This window comes from Gorilla gorilla, chromosome 5 (assembly GCF_029281585.2).
Source record: "Gorilla gorilla gorilla isolate KB3781 chromosome 5, NHGRI_mGorGor1-v2.1_pri, whole genome shotgun sequence".
NCBI lineage: Eukaryota > Metazoa > Chordata > Mammalia > Primates > Hominidae > Gorilla > Gorilla gorilla.
Window position 1 is genome coordinate 87943171 of NC_073229.2, and position 20168 is coordinate 87963338.

General features: G+C 33.8%; 1 protein-coding gene and 1 long non-coding RNA gene across 2 annotated transcripts in view; one reads left to right on the forward strand and one right to left on the reverse strand.

Moving 5' to 3' along the window:
- LOC115933063 (protein eyes shut homolog) overlaps positions 1-20168 on the forward strand; it is a 300672-nt gene that overhangs the window by 81935 nt on the left and 198569 nt on the right. The gene's annotated exons all lie outside the window — the stretch shown is intronic.
- LOC129534079 (uncharacterized) overlaps positions 1-20168 on the reverse strand; it is a 117355-nt gene that overhangs the window by 39807 nt on the left and 57380 nt on the right. The window lies entirely within an intron of this gene.

The following is a 20168-nucleotide window of genomic DNA, read 5'->3' on the forward strand; positions in this document are numbered from 1 at the left end:
ATATTATTACCATATACTGTTATGATACAAATAATGGTATTTGTTTTCTACTTTTATTATCCAAATTATCCTAAGAATTAAGTACATGTGATATTAGAGACAATTTTAAAACACTTTAAGGTTCATATTCATTAAGTTATATAGAATTCATATGAAAAGACAGTAACATTGGACAAGATAAAAGTACCAGCAGCCTTAAGTGAATTGTTGCAAAATTAAGTCAAGGTACACCTGAAAAAACTAAAGAGATATTACAAGAAAATTTTGAGGATATTAAAATTTATAATGCCCATGGAACTAATATTGCTAATATTTTTTTCTGAAAATACCTACATTATTATAATATGGTATTGTAAAGATTTCATCAATTAAGATAATGTTTTCTTTAGAGAAGCACATACTGGACAAGTTACTCAATCTTCCTCAAGATTCTTTCTCTGTCTGTAAAATAGGAATGATATCTCTCTTACATGGACTTTAATTAAAATGAGATATCTCATGTAATATCACTAAAAGAGGATCTGACACATGTTAGTCCTTCAAAATTCTCTGTCACACGTACACACACACACACACACACAAACCCAGCAGTCTCCTCCACATATTAAATAGTAAAGCTGTAAGGGAAATTTTATGAGTTCAGTTATGCATATATTTTTTTAAAAAATGGGGTCTTTCTATGTTGCCCAGGCTGTCCTCAAACTCCTGGTCTCAAGCAATCCTCCTGCCTCAGCCTTCTGAACAGCTAGGACTACAGGTGTGTGCCACTGCACCCAACTTAAGAGTTTAAGTATTATAGGTTGGTACCAATAATGTGAAAATGACCCCCTAAAACAGTGTTTTTCAGGTGGAAAAACAAAATAGTTAAAGATTTAAAGAAAAATGAGGGCAACAATATGCAGAAGGACCATTGAGCAAAGCTAGAACAGCATAGACCAAAGGAAATATAATGTGAGCCACAAAGGCAAGCTATTTATGCAATTTTAAAATTTCTAGTAGCCATGTTAAAAAAGTGAAAATAAAGGTAAAATTAATTTTAATTATATATTTGATTGACTCCAATATATTTTAAAAGTTTCAATTGCCTTATTGAGATATTTTACAGTATTCTTCTTTTTACTGTTTTTGAAAATCTGCATTTCTTATACTTACAGCACACCTGAATTTGAACTACTCAAATTTTACATGTCTAACAGTGACTATTCATTATTGTCTCAGACAGTTCAATTCTAAAATGTAAATTAGAGTCCCAAAAACTAATTACGAAAGTAAGAAACAGTTATTAATTTGCCAACAAAATTTGGCTAGACAATAATGAAGTGTGAGTGTTTTAAGACTAAAAAATATTTGAACCAGCTTCTGTGAGTAATCACAACTTCAAAGTAAAATTAAATTACAATATGAATGTTTTTAATAAAAGTGTCAAATGTAGTTTTATGCAAAGTGAAAATTAAATATATAAACATTTTTTCTTGAATAAATGTATAATAATAAAAGTATATTGCTAAGTAATATGAACTAATATATAGTGAAAAAATAAACAAAGTAAAGGGCTAAATAGATCATTTAAGCAGTCATATGCATTGTAAAAGATAAGAGAAGAAATAAAACTCTAGGTGGTAAATTTATTTCTTACTACACCTTCAGGAATGTTATTTGGTAATTTATAAATCTACTAAAGTAGAATTGCTAGTAATGGTGTGAAGTAAATTCAGTTTATTTCACAAAGTAGAATGAATTAGTTTATTTCATGGTCGTTTTAGGTGTACCATAAAGATAATGAAAACATAAATTTTATTATTTGGTCAGAAATCACTTTTATTACTTTTGATTGATAGTGACTGTAACTATCACATTCTGTAGCCTGATGATCATCTTGGGTTTGTGCTCTGAAATTTGCTTTGAAACAGTCTTTGGAATATAATTACACCAGGTACAATTTGAATTGTTTCTTTTTTTTTTTCCTTGTGTAAAGTTACAGTACAAAATCAATATTTTTATGACCAAGAAGAAATTGAAAACAACATAATTTGCATAATTGTGCAAATTAAGAGTTTTGTAGTGAAATATATGTTGAGATCAGGGCTGATACCAGACAAAACTGGTATATTTCTAACTTTAATTGTGGTGCACTGTGTGCACTGACTTAAAGCCTACTACTCCATCTTGGCTAGACATTGCTTTCTGTAATTAGCCTTTGTGCCATTTTATGAATCAGGAAACAGAAGGCCGTTATTCACTTAGTAATCTTTCTGATAGGGCACTGCTATTTTTTACTGAGGACTTTATCTATTCAACTGAGTGCCTGCAAAATGTGAAGTACTCAGTCTTGTGTCTGGGGGAAATGGTGAAGAGGACAGAAAGTAAAAGTGGTGTATAGTAATTACCATAGAAGGCAGATAGATAAGTAGGCAAATATGGCATACCATGACAAAGTTATGGAAACTGTAATAGAGTGAACATATAGGAAAAGCATCTATCAAAACAAGATGGGCTAGGGAAGGATTCTTAAAAGAAAAGGGAATATTTTCTTGGCTGATATCAGTATAAAAGCAAGCCAAAAAATAAAGAAGGAGGTTGAGAGAAAGTTCAGGAAAGAGATTGTTTAATTAATTTCTTGTTCAAAGATACAATAATAAAAATGTAGTCAAATAATTGCTTGATAGGTGTTAGAACATATCATGCGGATACTAAATCTTTGAAAAACCCTCACAGGAAAGGGAAAGTATCTTTGTATCTTTGGGCTACTATAACAAGTACCATAGCCTGGATGGCTTATAAACAACAAAAATTTAACACAGTTCCAGAGGCTAGAAGACAGAGATCCAGTGACAGGACGATAGGATCCTGGTGATGGAATGCTTCAGATTGCCAATTGCCATCTTCTCATATCCTTACATGGCAAAAAGAGAACTAGTGAGTTTTCTGGAGTTTCTCTCATAAAGGCAGAGCCCTCATGACCCAATTACCTCTCAAAGGTACCACTTCCTAATGTCACATGGGTAGTTGGAAATTCATCTTGTGAATTTTAGAAGGACACATATATGAAGTTTATAACAGAAAGGTTTCTTTCCATTGACATATTTTTTAAATATTTTATATATTTTGATTAATGAATATGAGTATGTAATAATAAATAACTTCCTTTATTTAAATGTAAAAATCAGCTTGAGATTTGGACATTATCAATTGCTTAAAAAGGAGTACAGAACACCTCATGTTCTAATACGTTGGCAAAAATTAACTACATATAACTCATCATTATTTTATAAAAGATTATTATGGTGTTTTAGAGATTTTTTGTTTGTTTTGTTTTAATTTGTTTTTGCAAGCAAGATTTCTAAGTGTTAATCTTAATGAAGGAACTGGTAAATTTTCATCAAATTAACAATAACCAAAGTCTCATAGGTAAACTTTTTTTTCCTATTAATATGATTTCCCTCAATAGTACAATATCACTCTAAGATATAAACCATTGAATTCTCTGTGCTCGTTTCAGACAAAAGTACTGACAGGAGCATAATCCAGATTCTTGTTTTAGGTGCTGGACATAGCTTCCTGTTTATCACTTTGTTTTCATGTTTCTACAGTTTTACATTTTCCTTTTATTGAACAAAACATTATGATCTATCCTATATCCCACGAAAGGAACCTCAGTAATAGATTGCTGTGATCTTCTGTTGCCTACACTGACATTTCTAAACTGTTTCTGATTACTGAATCCTTTTCACATTACAATATGCTGTTTCAGATGAAGCCACTTGGCAAAAATAAGACATGTCAGGTTATCATTTTAGGAGGATATCACTATAGAAGTGAATTTATATTTTTCTAATGATTTTTGTCAGAATGATTTCAGTAGAGCTGTGGACATAGAAACTTAAAAACAATGAATTAATCTGCCATCACTTGCATCATATAAATTCAGGTGAGATTCTAACTCCAATACCTTGTTCCCCAAACCAAAGTGCCGATTTGAATCAATTCTTCATTTAAAAGAAACAACAGATAGTGAATATATTTTTCATCAATGCAATTTCCTCGATATTTGGCTTTATTGTTTAAAATAAGTACCTTAGAACTGAAAGGCTTTTGCCTCTGATCACAAATTTGAATCTCATAATTTCTGGCAATTTTGGTTACTCCTTTTATTTTGAATCTTAGCTCTAATGTGAAAGATAATTACATTAGTATCATCACAGTTTGAGAGTAAATTAAATTTAAAAATGGTTTGAACCCCTTGTGAGAAAGATGCTATGTCCCCATTAATATGACACATAAACATCTTATCCATTTGTTCCTGGGCATTAAATAAATTAAATTGCCAGAGAGAATGCATCTGCACATGATTAATAAATTGAAAATTTCAGCTTCAGCTATGTGTATAGTGTCATTCTCGATATATGAGAAATTCAGCAGGTCTTCAAATGTTACCTACTGAATTGGTAGTTTGTGCAGTATTTGAAAAGAAAATTGCAGTTTAAAGTAAAATTATTTAAAATAATTTGAATCATCAAGCCAATTTCATTTTCATGTTAAGTATAATGATTACAAGATTTTTAAAAATAAACTCCTGTTAAAATGTCTTGAACAACTTGAGAGAACAATGTTTATTTATTAGTTAGTGGATTTTTACTTCTAATAAAGATGGATCACTTTTGCTTAGGGTCACTGAACAAGTTCCAAATAAATGTAAAAGCAATCTTTAAAGACAACATAAAGCTAGCAAAGTAGTCGAGATAACAAGTTTGAGATGCCGTGAAAGATAAGGAGATAAAGAGGTAAGTCTGGAATCTGAATCCATTTTGCCTTGAGGTTTTTCCCTGATCAGAAAGATATAGTAGAGTCAGATATTAACTTCTGACAGGCTTAGGGGAAAAACAGGTTCAGCTAAAAAAGGGCTCAGTGAAAAATAATGAATGGGAGTGGACAAGAAGCATCTGCCTAGTCATTTGGGGAATTCACTGTACCACTGCTGGTCCGGGGAGGATGGTTGCCACCTTGCGCCTCCCTGAGACATTTCTGGCCAACTCCAGAGCCCAATGCTCCCTGCATTCCAGACCAGGACATCTGTATGGTGGAATATGGATCTCCCTGACTAATGTAATCTGTAACCGTTCTGGCCAATGGGCGGCAGCCACTGAACCAGATCGGGAAGGACAAGGACAGGCAGACAGGGTTGACTGGGAGCAGCTGTCAGAAAAATTCTTCCTGAGGAGAAAGTCAGGTTGGAAAAACATATGAGCTGAGGCATGAAGCCCCCAGTATATCATATATTATCCCAGCAGACTTTATAAACACTAATTCAAAAATGAATGTTTTAAGAATTTCAATAACGTAATTGCAGAAAATGAGACCTTAAATATAAGCCCTTCTCTGTGTGGTACCCTGTGGGAGTGCACTGGGCACATGTTCGTAAAGACAGCCCTAGGAATACAACAGATAAGGTCTTTATAGCAACTACACAGCTACAAGCACAAAAGCAGCTACACACAGCAGTAATGAGCAGAGGTGTGGTCTCATAAAATTTTATTTACCAAAACAGGAAGGCAGGCATATATGGGTTCAGGCTGCAGTTTGCCAAAGTCTGGTATAGAGCATAACAAAGTAGAGCCAAAGTATTTTAAAATAGTTTATATAGGAAACATACTGCATCTCCAGTTCTCCCCATGGGCATTTGGTGATATAGCTTTAAGTCTCTGCATTAGGTTTAGATAATACATTGCCTGCTATAAAATTAGATACAGATTATTGTAGTAAGATCTATTAGTCCAGGAATATCTGCTACAGCAAGCGTCCTCAGCCCCCGGGCCAGGGACCAGTGCCGGTTTGTGTCCATTTAGGAACCAGGCCTCACAGCAGGAGGTGAGGGGAGGGTGAGAGAGCATTACTGCCTGAGCTTTGCCTCCTGTCAGGTCAGGGGCGCATTAGAGCCTCACTGGTGCTCAAACCCTATTGTGAACTGCGCATGTGAGGGATCTAATGCCTGATGATCTGAGGTGGAACACTTTCATCCTGAAACCACCCTCCCCTCCCATCTGGTGGAAAAATTGTCTTCCAGGAAACTGGTCCCAGGTGCCAAAAAGGTTGGGAACCACTGTGCTACAGAACATCAGGAGCACACCTCCTTCCTCAGGCATAAAACTGAGTTAGTCTTTGAGCAAGTTTGAGTTGAATTGTCTGTGTATTTGTATCCAGAGAATGCTGAAGCAGGGCTTCATAGGGTGGGTTTAATACTCAGCAAATCTTATACTGTAGAACAGTTGCAGAAAATTGAAGTGAGTTCATAAGGAGAAGCATGAATTTAGATCATCGGGTTCAAATTGGAAGGGATACAATCATAGAGAAGAGGTGGAGATAAGTGCCGGGAATCAGACAGATACAGAATTTCTTGGAAATGGATTGGGAAAAAGGAACAGATTGAATCGCTGTGGAAACTTCCATTGGATAGTTCCTTTGCAGTACAACTTAAAAATAAAAGTGTACATTTACTTTTCAAGAGGTACTACTGTGCTGGGTCTACAGAAGTCTACAGTTATTATGAAATGACTTCATTCAGTTATTAAAAGCTTTGACAAGTTGCAATTTTTTAATGTCCTATAAAAATAATAATTAGAAAAAGAAGTTGCCATAATTGATAACCTAATTGATTCAGTGAATACAGGTTTACGGAATTTACCTTCAATTTAGCAAACTAAAATTTAAATAATCACAAATAATGAAAATATATTTCATTTCCTTACATAAGTATCTTTCTTTATCAATAAATTCTGCATTAAGTATGATCATGTCACATTACTTATTTGTAGAATAGTTCTTTGGACATTCTCACTTTCGTAGTTTGTTAGTAGCAGATAACACCACTATTTTTATAATTTAAGAATAAACTATATACCAAAGTGTGGGTCAAAGTTCAGGGGTCTGGGTGAAAGAGAGAAGTCTGACTAAAGTTTGATTAAGTTTTATCTAAATTTGTCAGTGGGGAAAACAGCTCAGCCAACCATTTATGAGATAAAGAATGGGAATTTGGAGAGTCTGTCTAGCCTTGTCAGGGTAAATAAGGAGGCCTCTGTATCTGTTTAAATCATATTGGGAAGAGTGTTTCAGAAGCTGTTGCCCAAATCACAAAAGGATTAGGAAGATTTCTTGACCTTCTCTGTTTCAGGGAGTATAGGGCTTAGGCAAGTTGCAACATTGTCACTATAACCAATTACATTTGATTCCCTTAACCTGAAAAGAATAACAACAACAAAATTCCAAAAGATACAGACAATTTTCAAAGTAAAAAGTTCAAATGGCGCATAAATATATAAAATATTTTCCATTTCAGTTATTGCATAAATACAACTTTTACAAGTGTTGTATTTTGCCTATGATATTAGATAATACAAAATCCAATAATCCCAATACAATACAGACACTATATACACTAATATTAAAAGTAGGCATGCAGACATTCACATACATACACACACACATACAAGTAATCAGGAACATATTTTATCTACATAGATCTAATTCTAGAAGTAGTATAAAACATTCATTACTGTAATATTATTAAAATTTATTTTGTAGTTGAATATGGTATGTATAGTGCTGTTCTCAGATCCATTTAAGATAGCAAATGCTTGAATAACCTCTATGACCAACATTAGAAGAGGGCTTACATAGTTTTTAGTAGATTCATATCATGCAGCCATTGAAATCTTTCTAAGGATTTCCTAATGATATGAAAATATCTGTGGAAATAGTGAAATTTAAAATTGGCTATACTAGATGAGCTCAACTCTATAAAGAATATTTTGCATAAGAATATGCATACAGTGGCAGGAAGTAGATAAGACCTATAAAGAGGAGTGGGAGTTACAGTCAGCAAAATTTGTCAGACTTGAAACAGGCAGAAGAGATGACTGGCAGTTTTTTCGTAGTGGCATTCTCGACATTGTCTAGTGAACCTTCTGATTCTATAGAAGTGTGTACCTTTAGTTGTTTTAGATTGATTAAGCTATTTATAACTCTGAAGGAGTAGTAGAGTTGTAGAAAACTTAACGGCAAATGCTGCCTGCTCCTAGCCATGAAGATACTTTTTCTTCATTAAAGTGCAAATGAATGGCCGGGTGTGGTGGCTCATGCCTGTAGTCCCAGCACTTTGGGAGGCCAATGTGGGTAGATCACTTGAGGTCAGTATTTCAAGACCGCCCCGGCCAACAGGGTGAAACTCCATCTCTACTAACAATACAAAAGTAGCTGGGCGTGGTGGCGGGCGCCTGTAATCCCAGTTACTCAGGAGGCTGAGGCATGAGAGTCTCTTGAACCCAGGAGGCAGAAGTTGCAGTGAGCCAAGATCTTGACAGCCTGGACAACAGAGCAAGGCTCTGTCTCAAAAAACAGAAAACAAACAAGCAAACAAAAAGATCGAGTTGTATTAAAAAAATAAAAAATACAAATGAATGTTGTCTAGTGGAGAATAAAACTCTTTGTAAGTCAAATTCTCATTTGAATTGACTTATTTCATTTATATTCACATTAATCAGTGAGTTAAATAAAATGAATGACATATGTTTATTTTATATTTACAGAGTCACAGTTTTACCATTTTGAAAATTATACATTTTCAATGTAATTAATGACCAGAGATAAAACTTAGAATTAAAAAAAAAAAAAAAGTCTAGGCTGAACTTTGGGAGAATCCCAGAATTTTGGGAGGCTGAGGTAGGCAGATAGCTTGAGCAGGAATTTAACAACAACCTGGGCAATATGGCAAAACCCTGTCCCTATATATTAAAAAAAAAAAAAAACTAGACAGATGTAGTCGTGTGCTCCTGTGGTCCCAGTTACTCAAGAGACTGAAGTGGAGGATCGCTTGAGCCTGGGAAGTACAGGCTGCAGTGAGTCATGATCATGCCACTACACTCCAGCCTGAGTGACAGATCCAGACTCTATCTCAAAAAAAAAAAAAAAAAAAAGTTAAAATATTTTTTAATTAAATTTTTTACAAATCTAAAAAGGTTTGCCAAGATGCTTATAAGTTTGCTAAATAATATAAATACTAAAATGGTTCAACAGCAATGCTAGTGTATACAAGTTTAACTATTTCATCAATCAGCATCAAATCTTGTATAATCTTGCATTATTATCTAATCTTGTATTCAGCACTGGATCTTCCATAATAGTCATGAAATAATTGGTCTTTGTAAATTTTATTTGATGGTCTTTCTTAACTATTAAATTTGAAGATATTCCATGTTTGTTCATTGCTTTTAATCCTTTAATCCCTCCATAAATATGTAGCTTATTTTGATTTAGCCATTTGTATTGAAAATTGATTTGATACTTCTTTATCAGTTTACATTACGTACATATACAACATACGTATTGAAATTTAAAACAGCAAGTTGTAATTCTGTCTCTTGTAATTATAACATAACCCAGATAATACACTCTTTGATCCCACTTTCTTCATTGACATTTATGGGTTGAAAGATTATTTATATTGACATGAGATTCTTAAAACAAAATTCAATTTTGAGATCATTGCCATGTGATTTTGCTATTCATATCAAGCTCCATAAAATCACTTTAAAAAATAAACATGTATAAAAACGTTGGTTAATATCTAAATACTAATTTAAAATCTGTAGTACTAAATTTGTAGTACTAAATTTGTTGTAGTAGGTGCTTGCACCTATTCACAACCAGTCATATATTCTAACTAAACAACATTTTATTTTAATATTTAGAGGCAATAATGATCAGAGAAAAAAAAAACAGAATAAAAAAAATCTAGGCCAGGAACAGTGGCTCGCACCTGTAATTCTAGAACTTTGGGAAGCTGAGGCAATTTTTTAGTTTAGAGGCAACTTTTTTCTTTTTAACATCTTCTTTCTTTAAACTAATGAATGTAAGAGTACTGAAAAGTCTCTTTCCCAATTTATTTTCCAGTAAAATGTAATTTTCTGTTATTTTTAAAGCAAAATTAGATTCACTGCCCAAGTAACCGCCTTAATACTTTTGAATAAAATAACTTTTTACATAAAACTTTAAAAATTATTAGTAATCTGTCTTGTGATTATCAGTTCTTTTAAGTTATTTTATAAAGAAGATTTTTGTAAACATGTACTTTGGTTAGAATGAATTATGTCAAAATAATCTATTAAAATAATCATGTTAGTTATTCTTTTGCCTCAATGAGACACCAAGACAGAATTTTCTCAGACTGTTTAGATCACTGGCATGGAATTTCACATTTAAAAGTTTTGATGGCTTTTATTTTTACTTTTCTCTATATTAAAAATTTTACTCAGCACATGTTAGTCCATTCTCACACTGCTATAAGGACATACCTGAGACTGGGTAATTTATAAAGGAAAGAGGTATAATTGTGTCACAGTTCTTCAGGGCTGGGGAAGCTTCAGGAAACTTACAATCATGGCGGAAGGGGAAGTGAACACATTCTTCTTCACATGGTGACAGCAAGGAGAGGTGTAGAGCAAAAGGGGGAAAAGCCCCTTATAAAACCATCAGATCTATGATAACTCACCCAGTGTCATGAAAACAGATGGGGGAAACTGGAACTACAATTGAAGATGAGATTTGGGAGGGGACACAGCCAGACCTTATCACAGTATATACAGGATACTTTAGTCCAAAAATAATTTTAGCCAAAGTTACCAGCCAGATGCAACTATTAAATTGGAAAATATGCACAAAATGACATTCTGCAAAATAGACTTAAATGAATTTTTAAAAACTGTTTTTCAGTAAGAACTTCACGTGTTCTCATGAGTAATGAGCTACTGCTATAAAATACAAAGTGCAATGACAAACAACATCCATATCCAAGTTACAAACCAAAGGCCACACATGTGGTCATGAAAGAGTTAAATGGAAAAACAAAACAAAACAAAACAGATCTTCCATATAGGGTCTGTAAAGAGGTCTCTTTCTCTCTCTCTCTCTGTCTTTCTCTCTCTCTCTCTCTCTCTCTCACACACACACACACACACACTTTCTCTTTTTCAATAATAAGTGGGAAAGTTTGATTCTGTGTTCACACTGAAATTTTTCACTCTCAACTCAAAAGCAAGGCCGTCTCTACTATGCTCCCTCATACCCTTCACTCCAGCAATGGTAGAGAGAAGTTGATGAATTACTATTCACTGCAGCAGACTATTTTTATGGAGCAAGGATTGTTCCACTCAAAGTCATCTGTTATTTTGGTTTAGAAACTAACAAATTGTGATTCACAATGTTAGAGCAAAAGCAAAAAATATCATAGTCATGACTCTACTTAAATCTGAATTTTAAGCAATTGTAGACTCTGGTGCAATCATTGCTGACTATGGTTTTAAATCATAGGGAGAAGATTAATGAATAACAAAGATTGAAGTGATTACGAAGCAAAACAACAAAATCTTGAAAACACCTGGTCTGAGAGATTCCCTTTTCTATGAAGAGATAAACATTTTATCAATTCCCATATGGTAAAACTATTGGGACTATAATATAATTATATATATAGATAGATATATACACACATAATTAATATATAAATAGTATACATAATATATAATGTATTTATACATAATATACATTTGTATATTATATATTTACATATATAATTATATAATATATATAAATATTTAGCAAAACATAATTAGTTAAGTAGGAAAATACCAATGTAAAATAATGTAAAAAAACAGCTGACTGTGTGCAGTGGCTCACATCTGTAATCCTGGCACTTTGGGAGGCCGAGGCAGGTTGTTCATCTGAGGTCAGGAGCTTGAGACCAGCCTGGCCAACATGGTGAAATCCCGTCTCTACTAAAAATACAAAAATTAGCCCGGCATGGTGGCAAGTGCCTATAATCCCAGCTACTCCGGAGGCTAAAGCAGGAGAATCACTTGAGCCTGGGGGACAGATGTTGCAGTGAGCCGAGATCATGCCACTTCTCTCCAGCCTGGGTGAAAGACTGAAACTCTGTCTCTAAATAAATATAAAAGTAAATAAAACAGAGAACTGTGATCACATTCTAATTATATAATTGACTGTCTAATTTTTCATGTGGTTTGTGCAATTAGTTCAGAGAAGAGAGATGTTAGTATAAATGTTGTTGCTTTTATTCATGTTATCAAAGTAACAGTGCAGATAAATATTTTGTGTAGAAATATATTTGAATGCTTAAAATATGCATGTCTTTACAAAAATTCAAGTCATTGGTAGATTTGCTCATAATAGTATTTACCAATGTCATTTTTAATGTTGCCAATATCAAGGTTTATCAAGTAGCAGGTGTTTATGTCATTGAAATAGAGTTGGGGTTATAAATCATCTTTGAGCCATCCCTTAAATAACTTAAAATCTAATTAATCAGTTTTTAATCTTCAAACATAATAAAAAATGGAATTTGGAATATGACCGAGGTTGCTGTCAAGACCAAATATTCTAATTTTTTAATACAGTGAACATATGATTGGTGTTGACACATATACTTAGTGTTTCCAAACATAACACACACACACACACACACACACACACACATTCTATTGTTATCCATTGCCACAGTTATTTTTTTGAAAAATCTCCATATGAAATACTATTTGGAAGAGAATATTAGGTATTTTAAAATTCGATAGACTGGTGGTTATACAATGTTCACTCAAATACAAATTTAATGGTATATTGTAAAATACTTTGTAAACTATCAAGTCTGAGTCAAATCTAGCTATTATTGGAAGATAGATGCCTACTATATCTAGTTGATTTTATGAAATATTTTTTGTAATGTATTTAAAACCAATTAGGAATAAAGAAGTGCCTGGAAATAATCCCATAGTTGGAAGTAATCTTAGAATTCATAAACTACTCAATCAAGACTGCTAAAAAGTCAAATCTATCTGTATATTTAGAATAAATGAAGTTAAATATTTGCAAAGTGTGCAGTCAATTCCTTGCACATTAATGTATTTGTATTTAAATATTATTAATTTGATTTGTGTAAGCTCTCTTTAAGCTTTCCAGCCATGCTAGAAATTTTATGCTTTACTAGCCTTCTAGCTTATTAGAAAATCAAACCTTCTATCATTCCAGGTTCCCAGGTAATTGCATTCCATCCTCCACGATGGTGAGCACTTGGCTAATATACAATCACTCATTTCTTAAATGTTCTGTAGGCATTTGTCAAAGGAATCTTATTGGAACACATCTTCATTTTGAGCAAAGAGATAGCTTATATATCTATTTAAAGCAGTATTGTTGGGCAGCATACAAGATCTGACTATAGTTTCTAATAAATACACTATTACCCACATGGGACAAGGGTAGGCTAATTTGTAAGACAGCTTGTATCAACCCTTGGGGAAAAATGTTATGCATCTAGTGATTAAATCTTGGAAAGGCAGATAAAGTTTTTTGATGGGAAAGTTAATATTTAAAATTCAAATTAAATTAGCAATTACGTTGAAAGATGTGTTAAAATATAGTCTGGATTATAACAAAATAATGGATAACATTGTTGTGATTTTGAAACACAAGAGATTCCGAATTAACCTCCAAATTCAGTTTAAACAAGATGGCTTAATCAGCTCAATTAATCTTCTAAAAAAATACAGCTTACATAATGGCCAAATATTGATTCATGAACAAATGTTCGTAAACTTCAATAATCTCTGAAATCAAGCTTGTTTACTCAACAAAGAGTCTTACTCATCAGTGGTTATACACTATTAATGGCAATGTTTAAATTAACTCAGAATCTCTTATAATCAGTATACAATTTGTATATTAGATTAAAGGAACATAGTTTTGAACTATTTAATGTACATGTGTGTGATAAAGTGGCACCACCTAACTTTAAGGGCTATATTTCCAGATTTTGCTGTGAGAAAATTTGCAGAAAAGGAATATGAGGCCAACAGGAAAAAAAAGTGTCAGCAAGACTGAAGATGTGAATAAATTTATGCAAACTATATAGGCAATTTTATTTACTAAAATGAAGGAATAAATATAAGTACTAAATAAAAATAAAAATTGTGATACTTATGTCAGTTTTATGGTAGTGATTTTTAATTACCTTTCTCTATTTTTTCTGAGATAGAGTCTCGCACTGTTGCCTAGGTTGGAGTGTGCAATGGCGTGATCTCGGCTCACTGCTACCTCCACTTCCCGGATTCAAGCGATTCTCCTGCCTCAGCCTCCCTGGTAGCTGAGATCACAGGTGCCCACCACTACACTCGGCTAATTTTTTTTTGTATTTTTAGTAGAGACGGGGTTTCACCATGTTAGTCAGGCTGGTCTCGAACTCCTGACCTCAGGTAATCTGCCCACCTCGGCCTCCCAAGTGCTGGGATTACAGGCGTGAGCCACCGCACCCGGCCACCTTTCTCTAAGTTTTAAAAGAATATTGCTTCCTACTATATAAAAGTATGTGCTCACATTAATTTTGCTTTAATATTGGTATTTAAAAGTATGCTAAGAATTTTATGTGTATTTGGCATCAGCTAAAATAATTAATTCCCTTCTAACATTACCTCATTCTGATCAATAGACTTTATAATTCTTGTCTCTAGAGGCACAAATTGGCTTTAAAATGTGGCATGTTTTTATCTGCTTGCATTTAACAAATATGGCATCGCTGAAGAGGTTCTAAAGCATCAGCTCTGAATTTTGATGCCTCCCCTTTCTCCTCACCCTCTTTATTTCATTTCCTTTGTTGCCCACAAAGTATTTATGCCACTAAAACTAGATAGTGGGGCAGGTTAGAGAGTTTGTTCCATTTTCTTAGAATACAATGTGCTTGGTATCATTGGAATGATGGCTTAATGGAGAAAGCATTGAGCTGGGGACAGAAAACTTCCATCTAAACCCAGCTCTTCTCTTATGTCCCTTCTGGATTTATGATTCTGTTAAAAACTAAAATAAGATTCCCCTTTACTACAAATATAAGTGTTTAGTGTGTGCAAAGACATGGGAATATATCAATCTAAACTTTTTTATGCAAAGATAAACACCCACTGAAGCAATAATGTTAAAACAAGGCTTCACAGATGGCTGCGTGCTATAGTGGCAGCAAAGCGTTATGAGCTTTCTCCCTTTCTTTTCATGGTCTTGAGCTTACACATCTGGTTGGATGAAATGCATGACAGAAGGTGTTTGAAGGACTGTACTTCAGAGAGAATTCGATCAGTAGACAGTTCATGAATATTTTTAATACTTTCAAGATTTAAACTTTTCACTCATCAATTTTACTTCAAAGAACATAGTTTTCATCTTAATTTTTTACAGCAAACTGCTGTAATATTTATTTATATTGAAAATGAAGCTTCATCAGACCATGATATACTTTTAAACATTTGTTTTATGTCATTCTTAGTAGCTAGAAATACAACACATATTTGATATATATAAGAACCATTTTAAGGATATATGCCTACCTGTCTAAATTAACATGGTGATTCGGAGTATTATTATAATGTCATGATTTGCAAATGTGATTCATTATAAACTATGTTGAGTGTTATCATTCTGTTTAATTCTAATCATTCTCAATCAGTCCAATATATTTATATTGTATATCATAGCTTTCTCAGAAATTGCTATCTGATTAGTCTTCTATAAGTTTGTTTTAGGAAATTTTACTGAATGAGAACTGTCTTTGGCTTATGTAGTGTTATAATTTAAATCAAAGTAAGGAACAAAGATGGCAGAAGAACTTCGTCTCCTAGTGCATTTCCAAAAATGTTTCTGAGAAATAGTATTCTCTGAGATGTGTTCTGAGGTCAAATAATTTTGGAAATTATTGAATCTCCTTACTGATGCAATGATGCATATTTTTGTGCACCAGCTACAAGACTGGAGAAGCAGAATTAATGCAATTTCCAGTTAGATATTTTTTAATCTGCAGAGTTTATATATTTTGCAGTGCAATAAAATAATAAACACTTTAAATACAATGGAGAATAATTTACCTTAAAGACATAATTATTCTAATAAGCTCTCTATTTCTTTTTATTAATTTCCATTTAGTTCACTTATGCTTTAACTGCATTAAACTTGTTGCCAGAATATTAACAGAAATTGTGTTTTCAGTCCCTGAGGATGGCATATATCTTTGCAATACTCAAGGTGTAGCAACACTAGTGTGGCTGGAATGCAGTGAGTGAAGGCAGGGGGGTGAGGTCAGAGACTTAGCAGGATGCCAGATCATGTAGGGTTTGTAAGGCTTATTATGGTATGGAATTTTGAATACTAGGAGGAGTCATGGAAGGGTTTCAAACAAAAAAGTCTCCTTAAACTTTGAAAGAATTGTTGCGACTATATTTTAGTGTTTGAATGGATAAATGGGTCATTATATTATATGGGTCATTATCCATTCAAACATGAAAATATAGCAGTGGTGTATTCATGACATTCTCTGCTTAATTACCTACTTCTTTTGGGAGATACTCAATATATGTTTTATTTGTTAGGAAGGTGAACCTGGAAGTACTTGTTTTACAAATAGCAATTTTTAAGGGTTAAATGTGGTAATATTTGTGAAGCACTTAACAACAGGATCTGGTACAAAGGGAATGCTAAATATAAGTATGTCCTGGATACCTGTAACCATCTTTTTCTGTGCTTAAGTATGATAATGTAATGCCAAGACAGTTTGTTAAAATATAGATTCTCAATTGCCAACCTTTATTGGACCCTTGGAACTGTCCAACAATCAAACTATATTTCCTTATTATTATTCTTTATTATTTCCTTCAGCCACTCTTCTTGCTTTCTTAATTCTCCTAAAGACATTTACCTTTTCTTTCAACTTATATCCTTACCATTTATTGTGGAAAACAAAGGATTGTAATAATTGTCAACCAATATTAAACACTTATTTTGCTAGGAGCTCTTTAAAGTACATTTTATTGGTCTTCTTAACAACTCACCTGATCAAGTTATATTTTTTATTGCTATTTAATAAAATGAGGAAATGGACACACAGAAAGGCGTAAGTAACTTTCCCAGGCTTACACAGCTACTAAGAGGCAAAGCAGGAAATTCAGATTCAGACTCAGCCTGACCAAAGAGTTTGACTCTTAATCATTCTCAATACTAATTTGAAAATCCTCTCAGCATCAGCACTTACTGCAGGGATCCTGCTATCAGCAAAGTCCAATCTGTCTTCATATTTCCTGGATTTCGATTCTTCCATTATTCATCTTCTGTTTCTCCAGCTGTCCCATGCTAATGGCTCATCCGATGAATATTCAAGCGTGTTCTAGTATTTTGCATATCTGCAAGTCTTTTCTGGTAGCAATAATTTTTATCAGAGACGATCATCTTAAAGTATCCATTAGTCTTCAGTGTCTGTTTCTTTAATTTCTGTTTTCTTTTGAAATGAATTTTTGATTTTCCAACTAATAGTAAATACATTCATAATTTAATGTTTATCCTCCCAGATATGTCTCTCTCTCTTTCTCTCTCTGTATATATAAATATGTGTGTGTGTGTGTGCATGTTATATATAAATATAACAAGTGTGTTATGTATACATAAACAAGTCTTATTTAATTATTGTTTATGCATAAATGTATATAAATCTTAGGAAATATTTAATGTTTAGGGTTCAATTTACATATACACATACTTGAAGGGTATGATATTCCACATAGCATGATTTTTTATTATTATACTTTAAGTTAGGGGATACATGTGCAGAACTTGGAGGTTTGTTACATAGGTATACATGTGCCATGTTGGTTTGCTGCACCCATCAACCCGTCATCTACATTAGGTATTTCTCCTATTGCTATTCATCCCCTTGCCCCCTGCCCCCTGACAGGCACCAGTGTGTGATGTTCCCCTCCCTGTATCCGTGGGTTCTCACTGTTCAACTCCCACTTATGAGTGAGAACATGCAGTGTTTGTTTTTCTCTTCATGAGTTAGTTTGCTGAGAATGATGGTTTCTAGCTTCATCCCTGTCCCTGCAAGGGACATGAACTCATTCTATGTCCATATATTCATATGTGGCTACATACATCAATACACATCTGTTTAGTTATAAAACTTGTTTTAGTAATTCTTAGTTATTGGCGTTGCCATATGAGTTTAAGAATAATATTCTCAGTTTCTATGAAAAAAGTCCAATTGTGATTTTTATTTTGGGTGCCTTGAATTAAAATTTATAGGTTAATTTAGAGACGTTTAACAACCTGACAATATTGAGTCTTTCTGCCCACAAGCATATTATATCTCCCCGAAGGGTTGTGCGTGCTTTATGTCTTTTATAAGCGTTTATTATCCTTTTCTTTGTTGAGGTCTTATATAATTTTTGTTTGATTTCTGGCCTTCACTACTTTCTTCTGTTTTACACCATCTCAGACAAGCATGTAAAAAATATTACTATCACATTTTTCTAGCAATTTTAGATATTATCCAAATAGCTAGTGCACTATAGTATTAAAACCAGAAGTTTGAAGGCTCTGCAAACCACATCAGGCTGGCTTTTTCTTGAACTACTCTAAAGAAACCGCCCTTGATAACTCCAATAATTACCTCCATGTTGTGAAACATAATTGTTAATATTCATTCAACTTATTAGTCTCCCCAGTACCATTTGATAAAGGCGTCACCTAGATTTTGTAAACATTTCCTCTATTTGTTTTTCAAGACACTTTATTCCCTGTCTACCTGAAAAAAAAAAAAAATCTCTACTACTCCTTCTCAACCACTTGCCCTATATTATCTTCCTATCTGGCCTCTAAATACTAGAATTTCTCAGAACTCAGGTCTCGGTGCTATTTTTTTATTTAACTATAGTCTTTAACAAGGTATCTGTCCTATCACCATGCTTTGCTTGTCTTCTATAGTCGTATGATTCTCAAATTTATCTATTTAGTGTCATTGTCTTCTTCCCCATATTTACTTGAATATATCATTCTATCTCAAATTAAATGTATCTGAAGTAAATTCATCATCACGTCACCACATTTAAATTTCTTCCATGATTTCCTCTTTTTCCTTATCTCAGATAATTTGACTTCGTGCTTTATATTGTCCATTGATAGCACTGTTTCCACTCTTTTCTGTGTGGTAGGGGCTAGACACCTGTATATTACTGTGATGGTTGATTTTACATGTCAACTTAACTATGCCCTGGGCTGCTCAGATACTTGGGCCAACATTATTTTGGGTGTTTCTGTGAGGGTGTTTTTAAGTGAAATTAACATTTAAAGTGATAAACTGAGTAAAACAGATGGCCTTTCCTAATGTGGGTGGGCATCGTTTAATCAGTTGAAGGCATGAATAGAACAAAAAGTTTGACATCGCTGAGTAAGGAACAGTATCCTCTGGTAACAGCCTTCAGACTGGAATATTGGCGTTTCTTCTGCCTTTAGACTTAAACTAAAATATCAGCTCTATATTAGTCTGTTCTCATGCTACTAATAAAGACATACCTGAGACTGGGTAATTTATAAAAGAAGAAAGTTTAAAGGACTCACACTTCCACATGGCTGAAGAGGCCTCATAATCATGGCAGAAGGCAAAGGAGAAGCAAAATCACATCTTACATGGCAGCAGGCAAGAGGGCTTGTGCAGGGGAACTCCCATCTATAAAACCATCAGATCTCGTGAGACTTATTCACTACCATGAGAACAGCACAGGAAAGACCTGCCCCCATGATTCAATTACCTCCCACTGGGTCCCTCCCAAAACAAAATGGGAATTATGGGAGCTAAAATTCAAGATGAAATTTGGGTGGGGACACAGCCAAACCATATCAAGCTCTTTCTGGGTCCCAAGGCCACTGACCTTTAGACTGGAACTACATAGGCATTCCTGGTTCTCAGGCCTTCAGACTCAGACTGAGATTAAAACATCAGCTATCCTGGGTCTCCAGTTTACTGACTCACCCTACAGATCTTGGGATTTGCTGGCCTCTATAACTGGAGGAGCCAATTCCTTATAGTAACTAACAAAATATCTCCTATTGCTTTTGTTTTCCTGGAGAACCCTGACTAATACAAGCACATTTTCCAGACTGTCTCTCATCAGGATGATTTTTGATTCAATGAGATGCATGTAAAAGAATATTTGAAATGTGAAAACAGAAACATCGTGTTTTCCAGCAGCAGCTAAATCAGGTAAATGAGTGTAGAAATAAACATAAACCACCCAAATGAGAAG